The sequence below is a fragment of the Notamacropus eugenii genome, chromosome 1, assembly GCF_028372415.1.
Source record: "Notamacropus eugenii isolate mMacEug1 chromosome 1, mMacEug1.pri_v2, whole genome shotgun sequence".
NCBI classification, from domain to species: Eukaryota; Metazoa; Chordata; class Mammalia; order Diprotodontia; family Macropodidae; genus Notamacropus; species Notamacropus eugenii.
Window position 1 is genome coordinate 285,588,824 of NC_092872.1, and position 14,990 is coordinate 285,603,813.

Sequence of the window (14,990 nt, forward strand, 5' to 3'; positions counted from 1 at the left end):
TTAAATCTTATCTTCCCTCTAACCTTAGACTTTTTTTTTAATGGTGGAGTTCTTTTTTGGTTTTGGTTTTGGTTTTTTGTGTTTGTCATTTGCTTATTTTCCCAGACTATTTCTCACTTTAAACTTTATGTTAAAAGTGGATTTTGTTCCTGAGGTGCTGGAGATATTGTTCCAACACTCGGGTTTTTCATGCTATGTTTTTCAAGACCTAATTCTGGGAACTTGTAAATTTTCAGTTTTTCTAAGGTGGTGCAATGTAAGGAGAAGCATGGTCAGTGCTCTCCTTAAACTGTGCTCTGGTCTGTGAGCAACTAAAGACACTCTTTTTCACATTGCAAATGTGCCAGGGTCCCTGTTCCTCTGGGACTACACATTCTAGTGTGCTGGTGCTTCCCTTATGCCTGAGACTGCAACCTGGGCCTGTGACCTAGATGCCCTTATGGACAATGAGACAGCGTGCTGCATCTAGCTATAGCAAAGTGTCCTTCTGACACTAATCAGGGCTAATGTCCTTTTGACTAGTTGTCAAGTCCGCTTACTGTCCTGTCCAAAAGTCACTGCACCTGCAGCCTGCTCTCCCAGGCACTGTCTGTACTCCACTCTAATCACAGAGAGACACACCTTTTTTACCAAACTTCCAAGTTGTCTTGAACTAGAAAATTGTTTCATTCTGTCCCTTTGTTGGTTCTGCCACTCCAGATTCGTTTTGATATGTTAAGGTTGTTTATAGGGGAATTTTGGAGAGCTCAGATGAGTGTGGCTTGGCTATCCACTAATTAATAATTACTAATGTCTTCAAACAGTGTTAATATGTCAAATATGCAAAGGCTTCCAAATTGTGTGAAATGAGAAGCTTTCACATAATTAAGATCTGGCCAGTAAAGCTATCTATAGTCAGATGAAAAAAAATTATCTAAATCACTTTTGATTAGAGAGATGTAAATGAAAACAACTCTGAGGGACACATCATACCCAGCAGATTGGTTAACATGACAAAACAGGAAAATGATAAATCTTGAAGAAGATAAATGTGAGAGAGCTGGTGCGCTAATTTATTGTTGGTGGAACTTTGGCCTGATTCAACCTTTCTAGAAAGCATTCTGGAACTGTGCCCAAATGGCTGTAAAAAATATGCATACCCTTTGACCCAGCAATGCCATTCTATCCCAAAGAGATCATAAACATTGTAAAAGGAACCACATATACAAAAATATTTATAGCAGCTCTTTTCGTGATGGCCAAGAACTGGAAATTGAGGGGATGTCCATCAATTGGAGAATGGCTGAAGAAGTTGTGGTATATGAATGTAAGGGGATACTATTGTATTATAGGAAATAATGAACAGGAGAACTTTATAAAAACTTGGAAAGACTTGTATGAACTGAAGCTCAGTAAAGTGAGCAGAACCAGGAGAGCTTTATACACCACAACAACCACAGTGTATGAGGACTGTTTTTGATAGACCTTCATAGCAATGCAAGGAGCTAAAACATTTCCAAAGGACTCATGATGCAAAATGTCGTCCATATCCAGAGAAACAACTAAGGAGTCAGAACACAGAATGAAGCAGACTATTTTTCTCTTTTCTTATGTTTTCTTTTGTTTATCTCATGCTTTCTCCCTTTTGTGTTAATTCTTCTATAAAACATGAATAATGTGAAAATGTGTTTAATAGGAATGCAAGTGTGGAAATCATATAAGTTTGCATGCTGTCTTGGGGAAGAAGAGGGAGAAAATTTGGAACTTACAGAAGTGTTGAAAATTGAAAAACGAATTAATAAATTTTGGAAAAAAATAAAATAAAAGATCTGGCCAGAAAGATCCAAATCACATTCAAATAGGATCAGGCATATATCATCCCTATTGTCTTATCTATTATGCAATAGTCCATAGAATAGTAAATATATACAATTAAGAGTATCAGAGAAATCTCTCCCAGAGGCATTTTGATGTGAATTCCAGCACAAAAGAGATGAAAGGGAGGATATGGAATAAGAGCTCAGCCACCTTCATCTAGGACTCATTTCTCTACAAAATCAACTCTGCACCAAGCTCCAGGTACCCAGGTTGAGGTTGTCAGCCTAACAAATATTAACACTCTTTTACAGATCAAGAAAGGACTCAGAAATATGTTGTGACTCTGCTAAGGGAACCTCCTAAGTAAGGGAGGAGAGTGCCTCATAAGACACAACCCAAGTCCTCTGACTCTCAGACCAGCGCTTAGGAATTTGTACCAAGGATGCAGGGTTGGTTCAATATAGTTGATCATATCAACATAATTGATCATATCAACAACAAAATAACTAACAGAAACCTTATGATTATCTCAACAGATGTGGAAAAAGCTTTTGACAAAATATAATACCCATTCCTATTAAAAAACACTAGAAAGAATAGGAATAAATGGAGCCTTCCTTAAAATGATAAGCAGCATCTACCTAAAACCTTCAGCAAGCATTATATGTAATGGGGATAAGCTTGAAAAATGTCCAATAAGATTGGGGGTGAAACAAGGATGTCCATCATCACCACTGTTATTCAATATGGTACTAGAAATGTTGGATTTAGCAATAAGAGAAGAAAAAGAAATTGAAGGAATAGAAATAGGCAAAGAACAAACTAAATTTTCACTCTTTGAAAATACTATAATGATATACTTAGAGAATACTAGAGAATCAAGTAACAACTATTTAAAATAATAAGCAACTTTAGCAAATTTGCAGGATATAAAATAAACCCGCATGTACCATCAGAATTTCTATGTTACTAACAAAGCCCAACAGCAAGATATAGAAAGAGAAATTCCACTTAAAGTTGCTGTAGACATTATAAAATATTTGGGAGTCTACTTGTCAAAAGAAACCCAGGACCTATATGAACACAATTACAAAGCACTTTTCACACAAATAAAGTCAGATCTAAATAACTGGAAAAACATCAGTTGCTCAAGGATAGGGCAAGCTAATATAATACAAATGACAATTCTACCTAAATTAATTTACTTATTCAGTATCATACCAATCAAACTACTAAAAATTTATTTTATAGAGCTAGAAAAAAATAGCAGAATTCATCTGGAAGAACAAAAGGTCCAGAATATCAAGGGATTAATGAAAAGAAATTCTAGAGAAGGTGCCTAGCCCAATCAGATCTTACATTATATTATAAAGTAGCAACCATCAAAGCCCCTTGGTACTGACTAAGAAACCGAGGGGAAGATCAGTGGAATAGGTTAGGTACATAAAACACAGTAATCAATCTACTTTTGATAAACCCAAAGACCCCAGCTTCTGGGATAAGGACTCAATATTTGACAAAAACTTCTGGGAAAATTTGAAAATAGTATGTCAGAAACTGGGCATAGACCAATGTCTGACACAGTATACCAAAATAAAGTCACCAAATGGGTACATGATTTAGGTATAAAAGGTGATAGTATAAACAAGTTAGGGGAGCAAGGAATAGTTTGTCTGTCAGATTCATGGAGAATGGAGGAATTTATGACTAAACAAAAGATAGAAAACATTATGAAATGCAAAGTAGATAATTTTTATTACATTTAATTGAAAACTTTTTTGCACAGACAAAAACAATGCAACCAAGATTAGGAGGGAAGCAGAAAACTAGGAAAGAATTTTTATGATTCGTGTCTCTGATAAAGGCTTCATTTCTAAAATATATATTGAATGGAGTCAACAAAAATATAAGTCATTCCCCAGTAGATAAATATTCAAAGAATATGAGAAGACAGTTTTCAGAGGAAGAAATTAAAGCTCTTTATAGTCATATAAAAAATGCTCTAAATCACTATTTATTAGAGAGATTCAAATCAAAACAACTCTGCGGTACCACACCACACTAATCAGATTGGCTAACATGACAAAACATGACAATATGTTGGATAAGAAGTGGGAAAGTTGGAACACTAATTCACTGTTGTGGAGATGTGAGCTGATTCAACTTTTCTGGAAAGCAATTTGGAACTATGCCCAAAGGGCTATAAATATATGCATACTCTTTGACCCAGCAAAATCATTTCTAGGGCTGTATCCCAAAGAGATCATAAAAATGGTAAAAGGACCCACATGTACAAAAATATTTACAGCAGCTCTTTTTGTTGTAACCTAGAACTGGAAATTGAGGAGATGCCCATCAAGTGAGGAATGGCTGAACAAGTTGTGGTATATGAATGTAATGAAGCACTACAGTGCTATAAGAAATGATGAACAGGAGGACTTCAGAAAATCCTGGAAAGATTTACATAAACTGATGCTGAGTGAAATGAGCAGAGTCAGGAGAACATTATATACAGTAATAGCAACAGTATTTGAGTACTGATTTTGATAGATTAACCCGTCAGCAATGCAAAGACTGAAACAATTCCAAAGGATTTATGATGGAAAATACTACCCACATCCAAAACAAAAAACTATGGAGTTTGATTGCAGAGAAAAGCAGACTATTTTCTTTTTTGTTTTGCTTTTTTTTTCTTTCTCATGGTTTCTCCCATTCGTTATAATTCTTCTATGCAATATGATTAATGTCAAATTGTATTTCATAGGAATGCATTTGTAGAACCCATATCAGATTGCATGCCATCTTGATGAGGGGGCGGGGAAGGAAGGGGAGAAAATTTAAAACTTATGAAGGTGAATGTTGAAAACTAAAAATAGATAAATTGGAAAAAAAGAAATAGTTACAAATGAGCTATATACAGGAAACTTATATTAATGAAAGAGCAACATCAGCAGGAATCCTAACAGACCTGAGAGTTCTTAGTATTTTAAACATTCCAGAGCATGTTACTTTAACTAGGTCAGATAATGGATCCATTAAAGTATTACCATATTCTATATCAGGCTCCTTCTGAGTGCTATGGATTCAGAACAGCAAGCATTAATATATACATACATACATACATCCATATCAATTGGGTGTGAGGTACCATGCTAAGCACTGGGGAGGGAAATATCTGATTCCTTTGCCACAGGATTTTCTTGTTTCAAGGAATAAATAATCAGGAACAAACTGAACAACCAAATTTAAGCACTTATATAACAGTGGCTGGAAATGGTGGAGAGAAGAATTAGGAAAGAGTGAAAGATGGAAGTGTTTGTAAGGCAGAGTGGAGATAGTTCCTTAGAATCTATCATTTTGGTGAGCAGAACCAGGAGAACATTGTGCACAGCTACAGTCACACATTCTATGATGACTAACTGAGGGACTTGGCTCTTCTCAGCAATGCAAAGTTCTAAGACAACTTCAGAAGCCTTATGATGGAAAATGCTATCCACATCCAGAGAAAGAACTATGGAGTCTGACTGCAGATTGAACCATACTATTTGCTCTCTCCTTTTTTTGTTTTGTTTTGTTTCTTCTTTCTCATGGTTCATTCCATGATTATAATTCTTCTTTACAACATAACTAATATGAAAATGTCTAATATGAATATGTATGTAGAGCCTATATCCAATTGTATGCCATTTTGGGGGAGGGGAGCATAAATTTAAAACTCAAAAGCTATAAACTATATATATATATATGCATATATTTATATGTATATATATGTATACATACATACACATATATGTGTGTATGTGTGTATATTTACATGCAGATACCACAAAAGATATTTTCTAATAATATTTGAAACCAAAATGTGTGGTCAACAGAAACTGTTTTGAATAAGTGCAAACTTTCTTGTTCAAAAAATATACATCATTCAAACAATTTAATAAGCTTTTCTGATTTATTTTTAAATTATCAATATGATATTTCTTTTAAATCACTTTATTGGATCTTTCAACAAATTTGTATGCAAAGAAACAATGATGAGAACAAAAGGGGAGGGGAGATGATAGCATCAAGTAAGGGGCAAAGGATTTAGAGTCAAAGCATCTGGGTTCAATTTCTGACTGCCATTGAACTATGTGACCATGCGCAAGGTATTTTGTTTGTTTGAGTTTCACTATTCTCCTTTCTAAAATATCAATTAAACTAAATAACTTCTTTAAAATAAAGAATCTCTCATGCTGTCTGGCATATTCCCCCCTGAGAGACAGGAAGTATCATGCTCTATGCAGATCCACCACCTCCACCACAGTGCTCTGGTACTTCTTCCCCTCGGACCTGAATGGAGCTAGCTTGTGATGCTGAGCCCAAAAACTTTGGGGAGAGAAGTGTCCTCCGCCCTGCTAGCCCAGCTTCTAGCCCATCTCTTGCAGTCATCATTGAGGGTGGCAACCTTTGTGAGTATGGCACCTGGCAACTGTCTGTAGGTATGACATCTTCGCCTCCTGAGGAAACACAACTAACAAATATCGGGGGGAGGAAGGTGCTCCTGACAGCAAAGACTTTGGCACTGTTGTCTAGTTAAGTGTCAGAGATGGAGATGGCTTTATTAGTGGAAATCTAAAAGAAGATATATCCCCATGTCCTTTGTGGCTGCACCCTGAGGAATATGGAACTCTACCATCCTCCTTGCAGATGATTCTTTTATGTGTAATCTCTTTCCAATAGAATGAGAACTTCCTGAAAGCAAGGGCCATCTCCACTTCTCTCAGTAACTTATACTTAACAAGCCATTAAAAGATTTGTCATCAGTGGTTCCTTTATTCATTCATTTGTAGTGAGACCTTGAATTCACTCCACCAGAACAAGACCAGCTAAAATTCCTTAAGGAGTGGTGGTATCTCTTCTTTAATCTTATAGGTTCAAGACCCCATTCTGGTGCCCTCACCCCATAATGCTAACTGCCAATAACTAATGTCCCAGTTCCATTAAAACAATTAACATCAATTATCTTTTATGAAGGGATATTTAGTGTTAAAATATATAAGAATAGAGTTACAAACATTTCTCCCTAATTCCTTGGCTCACACTCACCCCTATTCCTGGGAATAGAGTTTTAGACTTAATGTGGTTTCTACAGATCATTGATCCCACACCAAGTTCACTTCCAGTACAGCATAGTAATTGTACAAGTCAGAGCCTCAGCTGCTCCTGGGATGGGTCAAGTGGGCCACTCAGTGCTTCACTTCTCTTAAGTGGCTTTTGACAAACCTTGGCATGGACTACAGCTTTCGAAATTTCTCGTGATTTGCTCTCTTGCTTATATTCTGCAGAGCCAGGGTGAGTAAGTCAATAAAGATTTATTCAGTACCTACTATGTGCCAGACACTAGGGCTACAAAAAAGAGGTAAAACCCAGTCCCTAGCCTCAAGGAGCTCACAATCTAATGGGGGAGACAATAAACAAAGATGTACAAAAAAAGCTACACAATGCATAACTATAAATCCAATCTGATGTACGTTTATTAAGCACCTCTGACTTAAGCACTAGGAAGTCATTAAAAGAGGGAAGGTGCTAGAATTTAGAGGGACTGGGAAAGGCTTTCTGTGGGAGATGGAATTTTACTTATGACATTATGGTCATATTTCAGAGAAGGAAATGGACACAAGGAAGAAAAAAATAAGAGGAGGCTTAGGTTTATCCTGGCTGGAGGTTAGCTCTGGGTGAGAGGGTTTCCTCACCTGGATGCTCATAACATCTTGTCCCCTTTCTCACAGATCAGCCACGTAACCAATCACTCAAGGCAAAAGCCCCGCCCCCCGACCCCCCCACAACTGACTGAATAGTGCCTTTCGCATGTGCATATTTCTTGCTACTGAGGCAATCAACAGTCTTTCTGCTCATCCTTTATCTACTTAAGAGACCATACACTGCTATACAACATTGGCAAGTTCTCTAAACAGGGTGCAGGGTCCCCAGACTGTTTATTAAAGATTTCCTCAGCCTTTCCTTACAAATTCATTTATTCACACATTCATTCATTCATTCATACCTACAGCCCAAGTGCCTTTCTGATAATCCTCAGTCCTTTGGGAGGGGGCCCATTGACTCTTTCTGCTCCAACAAGTACCACTTATATAACTATTAGGATCTTTGCTGCTGAAAAAAAATATGGTTGCCTAGTGGCTTTGAGGAGCTCCATCCTTTCTTCTCTCCTCTTACTTTGCTGGTGTAACATGGACACTGGGACAGTGAAAGAGAAAGACAAAATATCTGGGCTTCTACTCCAGAATTCAAGACTTTAAACTTCACTTTGCATTTTGTGAGAAATGAGCTGTCTTTAAAATCTTTTATTTGACCTTTGCATTCCCTAGACCTATCAAGGCCCTGTTTTAACCAGCATCTCCAATCTCACAAAAATCAAGTGAATTTCAGAGGAATCAAATGTTGCATGATTAACTATTCAGATCTCTTCAACTTTCATTTGGGGTAAAGCTACAAGCCTGGGATTCTGCCATGTGAGAATAAGGACTGTGAATGAAGAGTGGGCTGGTGGCCAAATCTGTCAGAGGGAGAATATTAGATATTTAGAAGGACGATCCTTTGATCAGACACCTTTCTGTTATAGTTGGCCATAAATATGCATACATGCATACCTACACACATATCTATATAGACCCACACATACATATATAATAGAAATAGGAATCATTTTGTATGTTGCATGTCATTCATTATTTCAAATGCAATTTTAATCATGTTCAGCTTTAAAATATCTTAAAATCTTCAATAATGGTCCAAACAACTTTAAATATTAAAATTCACATTAGTAATTCCCCTGTCTATGGAAATACTGGATTGTTTGCATTATAGATTGCATGACCCAGTCTTTACTTTTTTTTTTACATTCTATTTTCAGTGATCCTTTTGGTGGTTCAGAAACCCACAGCAAATGCCAGAGAGATTAGTGATCAACATGGTTTTAACATGCCAAAATTAAAAGCTCCTAATTATCAACTTTAAATGAATCCTTATTGGATCGCAGAAATAATTTCTCATGAAGAGTTTCCAACACTCAGAGAAGGCTTTTAGGACACACAGCATTAACATAATTTTTTCGACTGGGGTTCTCATAGGACATCTGATGAAGTCTCTACCCTTAATTTTAATTGCATAGGCTGCATTCTTAATTAAAAACTGTACAAATGGATTTTATGCCATGCCAAAAGAAATCTAAGTTCATTAGTTATAAAAAATCTTTTAAAAATTGATGTAAATATGTGAATTCTTTAAAAGCTTGAACTCCAAGCCCTCATTTTATGTTGAGTCGCCTTTAATCTAGAGAATAATGAAATCAATATAAATTAAGATATTCTCATTTTTTTCTTTTTTATTTCCTTCTATGTCCTTCTGATTCTATAATCTTCCTTGAAGAATTAAACTAATTTTAAATTTAAATACTTTAGAGACTTGAATAAAAAGTCTTCTTGACCTTTTTTTCCTGGGTTGCATAAATAAAAGTACACATGTCCTTTAAAAATTCTTCTTATTAAGCCGCAATCATATGATTTTAGATAAATATAAACTGGCAAGAAAACCTTCCTAAAGAAATGAAAAAGAAACGGCACGCTGATTTGGTATACAGATTAGGAGTTCAAATTCTTTAAGGTATTTAAGCAGAAAGTGTTACACGGAAGTTAAAAAAAAAACAACTCTGCAAATACCCAGAAAGACATCTCTCCTCACATGAAATCTTCAGGTGAGCTCTAGAAGCAGGGAGAGGATTATTGTTCACTTTCAAGTTGGATTCAATGCCACCAAGGTACTTTACTTGCAGCAATGAGATTCAAAGAATATGGCCCTGGCTTTGCCTCAAAACGCAAACAAACACTTCACCCTTCTTCAAATGACAAATTAATGATTTTGGCCAAAAAAGCATCAATAAGGAAAATAATAATTATGGTGACACTGTTGAATGGATGGATGGATGGATGGATGGATGGATGGATGGATGGATGGATGAGGGAAAAAGAACTTATAGGAGGCAGAGCCAAGACAGTGGAGCAGAAGCAGGGACCTGCTTGAGCTCTCCCCTCATATCCCTCAAAAAACCTGCAAAAATGGCTCTAAACAAATTCTAGAGCAGAAGAAGTCACAAAATGGCAGACTGAAGTAAGTTTCCAGCCCAAGACAACCTGAAAGTTTGACAGGAAGGGTCTATTTCACTGGGTTGGGAGCAGAGCACAGTTCCATGCTGGTGTGGGGGAGCTGGAGCAGGCTTTAGGGGACTGAATTGCTGGTGTATGTGGTGGTTTCTAGACTTCTCAACTCACAGTGGAAAGGGTCTCTCACCTAGCTGAGAGGAGAGTTTGGCCCACTCCTAGCCCCAGGGTGAAGGCTGTCACTGAGGAAGCAGTGGCTGCTTCTGGAGCTCTCCACTTAACAAAGAGCTCAAAAAGTCAATGAGGAGAAGAATGCATTAAAAAGTAGAATGAGCCAAATGGAAAAAGAAGAGGTCCAAAAGCTCACTGAAGAAAATAATTCCTCAAAAATTAGAATGGAGCAAATGATAGCTAATAACTTTATGAGAAATCGAGATATTATAAAACAAAAAAAGAATGAAAAAGCAGAAGATAATGTGAAGTATCTCATTGGAAAAACAACTGACATGGGAAATGAATCTACAAGAGATAATTTAAAAATTATTGGACTACTTAAAAACTATAATCAAAAATCAAAAAAGCTAGACATCATCTTTCAAGAAATTATCAAGGAAAATTATTCTGACATTTAAGAACCAGAAGGTGAAGTAGAAATGAAAATAATCCACCAATCACCTTCTGAAAGAGATCCCAAAAGGATAACTTCCCGGAATGTTGTAGCCAAATTGCAGAGTTCCTAGGTCAAGGAGAAAAAATTACAAGAAAAATAATTTATAAGCCACCTACCATGTTCAAACAACTGAGTTAGATGCAGATGAGACCCATAAGAAGGCTGCCCAAAAAACTCCCATTCTGGTGGGCAAGGTCTCAAAATATGGGAAGTGGTGTCTAGGGAAGGGAGTTTAACTCTGGGGAGTCAAACAGATTCATCACACAGCTTGTTGGATGTCATGCCCTTCTTGTTAGTCATGGTCATGATAGCTTGATTACTTACTGTTACAGTGCAAAAGGCAGAAAGCAGAGACAGGAGCAGAGGAGATGACAAAAGGCCTGGTTTCCTAGCTGGGTGATGGGATGAGAATGGAAGCATTTTGTGGAAGCATCCAGATATTGTGAGTAAAGGGGAAGAAGCCTCCAGAGTCACTCTGCCCATTCAAAGTTACTAAGTCAAGCTCAAGAGTGATTGGCATATTCTTGATGCTATAAGAGCAACATGGGAGCTAAAAGGCATGTATTTGTCCCAACCTAAATGTCAAGTGAGCCTAGGGAAATTCCCAAGAAGAGGAAAATGGATTTAGAAAAGAATAATGTTGACAAGAGGCTTTTTCCCCTCCTCTTTGCTGGCCTGGTGCAGCCATGGGCCTGACTAAGAAAATAACTAATATAGACCTGGTTTTAAGGAATATCAGAAAAGAGAAATAATATCCCCTTTGAGGATAAGGCCTCCAACAGACTGCAGCCAACAGTTGCTTAGCAGGAATTCTCCCAAATCCCCTGGCATTTTACAAACAAGGGAGGAAATTCCTCCCAGTTCTTGGCATGCCCATGGCTTCCCTTAAAAATCTTGAGGATGGGGTGGGAGGGGCTCCCCTTGGACTCCATTCCTGCAGCTGCACACAAGTCGCCCCCTCTTTGCCCTTGATAAATCTGAGTCAGGAATCTTCTCCTTGCACCAAGCTTATCTTGTATTTTCATTCCCATTTCTGTCTCATGATGGTGGTAGTGATTGTTTCTAACAGAATTAAGGAATGGTGAAATGGTCTTCAAATACAACATTCAAAAGGGTAATTGCAACATCTTTATCACTAACATCATGCAGATGGGCAGAGCTGTCCCTTGGAATGTCTGTCACTAACACTTTGAGTCTTCTTCTGGTGCCTCTCCGTGACAAGGTAGAGATTCAGTGACTCTACCAATGCAGCACAAGCCATGACAAGTTCTGCCATGATGGGAAGGTTTAGAGTGTGGCCCTGGTCACTGACTGGAGGTATGTAGTCTGTGCCATGGCCAGCTCTGTGCTAAACTCTTCACAAAGATTATCTCAGTTAATTCTTACAATAGCCCTGGAAGGTTGGTGCTGTTACTATTATTCACATTTTTAGTTGAGGAAACTGAGGCAGACAGAAGTTAAGTGAGTTGCCCAAGGTCACACAGTTAGAAAGTGGGATAGACTCCAGGTCCAACACTCTGATCGCTGAGTTATCTAGCTGCCAGGGAGGTATATCACCAGAGTGGCATGGTGTCAGGCTATGACACGGTTCATGTGCACAATCCCAATTACCCCTGTTCTTACTTATTGATTTCCACATCCACATGAAAAATATGAGCAGCGAGTCAAAGTACCACAGTGGTCCCCCAGAACAGTATAGTCCCTAGGTCACTAGGTATCTGAGGGTATGAAATAGAATGGCATGAAATGGTATCTGAAGAACAGGATGACTCTTGACTTTGTGGAGAGACAGTTGCCCTGAAAGTGAGGAAGACTTCGGTTCAAGTCCTATCTGTGGCCCACACTGCCATATATTCAAATGTATAAAATACTGTTTATTTGAGAAGTGCATAGAGTCCTAGTGAGGAAAACCCCTCCATCATTGCAGAACTATTCTGTCTGTAGATCCCAATGACTTAAAAGGTAAGTCTAGGGAGTAGCCTAGGCCTTAGCAGTTTAAGTGACTTGGCCAGGGTCACACGATTAATTAGATTCAGGTTTCCCTAACTTTAAACCTAACACTCTAACCATTATACCACTTTGCCTTTGTCCATATTAGGGATTGAACAACTGAGTTAAAAAATACTTCCCTAACATTTGTATGAGAATCCAACAAACTGCATCTACCCACCTTTGAATCCTGGGCACACATTATTTTCTCACCTTTCCTGGTACATGAAGGGCTTCGATATGCTCCTCGATCTTGTGTCAAAGAGTTGACAATGACACATGTCCACATCAGTGAGTCCAATATAAAACCAGGGAGGCAGAAAGATGGCCCCGCCTGCTTGTTCTCCTGTGAATGTAACAGAAGCAGAGATGACCTCATTTATTTAATGAGGACCAGGGGCCAGAAATCTAGCTGCCCACATAAATTGAGCAGAGGCCAACCTCTAATCTCGGGGCATGTCTTCCAACAGAAGCCTCAGGGAAGGAGATTCGGAATCATTAGGGGGATTTCCTAGGGAGCAACAACTGTTTTCTACCAGAGGCCTAGCTTGGAATGTCATGTTCAGGCTGAAACTGAGCTTCTAGGTTATGAAAAGTTCAGCTCCTCCCCTCCTCTACCCTTCCCACCCAGCCCCCAAGCCCTACATAATTCTCTTCTTTTCTTTTTCTCTTCCTTTTTTTTCCCTTGCCTTAGTCCATCTGGATCTCAGAGTGCTGACAGGCAGCTCAGGCACAATACTCTGAGGATATTTTTTATCCAACTGGGAGCAAAGGGGGCCACAGAACCCTTGGGAAAGCCTCTTCTCCAGGACTTTCAGTTGGGTTTTTTACAAATCCCAGAGGTTGGGATAGCTTAAATAAACTTTGGAAGGGTGCCTCTGGCTCTGTCTTCAGCCCTGGCCTCCATCTCCACTCTTTGAGGTTCACCCCCAAGTTCAGAACTTGCTACAATAAATTGGAAATAAAATGTTTCAGCATGATTGGAATGGGCTGTGCTCATAATCCAATAAAAAGGCAAATAAAAGCCTTGGCATTTCATTTAATAAACTTGTTCAATGGCTTCTTCATAAAGTTTGTTGACTTAGAAATTCATTTGAGCCGAGTCAAGGCAATCAGTGACTTGGCTACTCTGGTGCTTGGTTCCACTGACCCTGCCTTTGATGCTCCCAAACAAACCTTTGCCCAGTTGGATCAGGGCCCAGAACACAGGCTTTTACAGGTCTCACTGTGAAGGGCAGCCAGAAGAAAAAGGCAAGCCTGCTCTCTGAACTGGTAAGAGGGTTGGTGTTACCAGATATCAAATGAAGCCACTGAAGAAAAAGAGCAAGTGTTCAGTGGCTCCACGCTGATTTCTTTCCCAAACTTTCTTTTGTCCTCTCCATTTTTCTTTTCCTGGAGGTTGGAAGAGTGGGAGGCCAGGCAAACTCAGAGACATTACCTTAACGTGAGAAATGAGGAAGAAAGGAGGCAGCAGGCTTTCAGCTAAGCACCCAACACAGAGAATGGCATTCTAGTGCTACCTATTCTAAAACTGTGCAAGAAACTAAGGAGGTGGCAGTGAGGAGAAAGGGAGGAAAAGTGGAGAGGAAATTAAGACACGGCACATACGAGGTCTTTGTTTGAGAGACTGAGACACAAAGATGCAGAGATAGTGCCAAGAGATACAGAGAGAGATAAAGGGAGAGAAAGAGACAGAAGCAGATACAGAGGAAGAGAGACAAAGAGGGAGAGAAAGAGAGACAAGGAGATAGCAAATCACAGACGAAAAAAGAGACAGAGACAGGGATGGAGAGACAGAGGAAAAGAGAGAAAGAAACAAAAAAAGACAGGGTGGGGGGATCCAATATATCATTTTTTTAAATACAAAGGTGTATGGATGAAAGGGAAATTATCCTTAAGCTCATTTGCCAAATAGCCTTTTCTCTGAAAATGCCTTTGTTTTTTCAGTGATGCAATAAAATAAAGAGGAAACACAATGATGATCTGAAATTTTCATCTTTTCTCTGCTGCTGACTTAGATTCCAGGTTCCCTTGCCTGCTGAATTTGACTCTGTTTCCCTTCCCAATTCTATTTTGTTTTCACAAATAAGGATTTTAGGAAGTAATAGACTTAGAAAATCAACCCAGGGAGTCACAATCACCCACGATGCGCTAGAAGCTTCTATTTCTTGAAAAACAACATCTGACTTGAGGTCCTTCTTTTATCAACTCAAAAGAGTTTTGAGAAGGTACCTTGTCTGACGAGATCCCAACCAGTAGGCATGTAGGTTTCCCAAGTGTCTTAGGACCACCAGGAATCTGTCAACCATCATCAATGCCTGGGCTTGTTCCAAACAAGCACATCCCTTGCACTGCCCTTGGACTTAGAAGACCTGTGT

At 38.6% G+C, this 14,990-nt stretch overlaps 1 long non-coding RNA gene across 2 annotated transcripts in view; it reads right to left on the bottom strand.

Annotated features, from left to right (window-relative positions):
- LOC140517634 (uncharacterized) overlaps positions 1-13,126 on the bottom strand; it is a 72,028-nt gene extending 58,902 nt beyond the window's left edge. Inside the window, exon 1 of one of the 2 annotated variants that reach the window (XR_011971660.1) lies at positions 12,826-13,126. This is a non-coding gene — a long non-coding RNA (uncharacterized lncRNA). The remainder of the gene's footprint in view (positions 1-12,825) is intronic. The other variant, XR_011971661.1, reaches the window with a different exon arrangement.
- Positions 13,127-14,990: the final 1,864 nt, after the last annotated feature.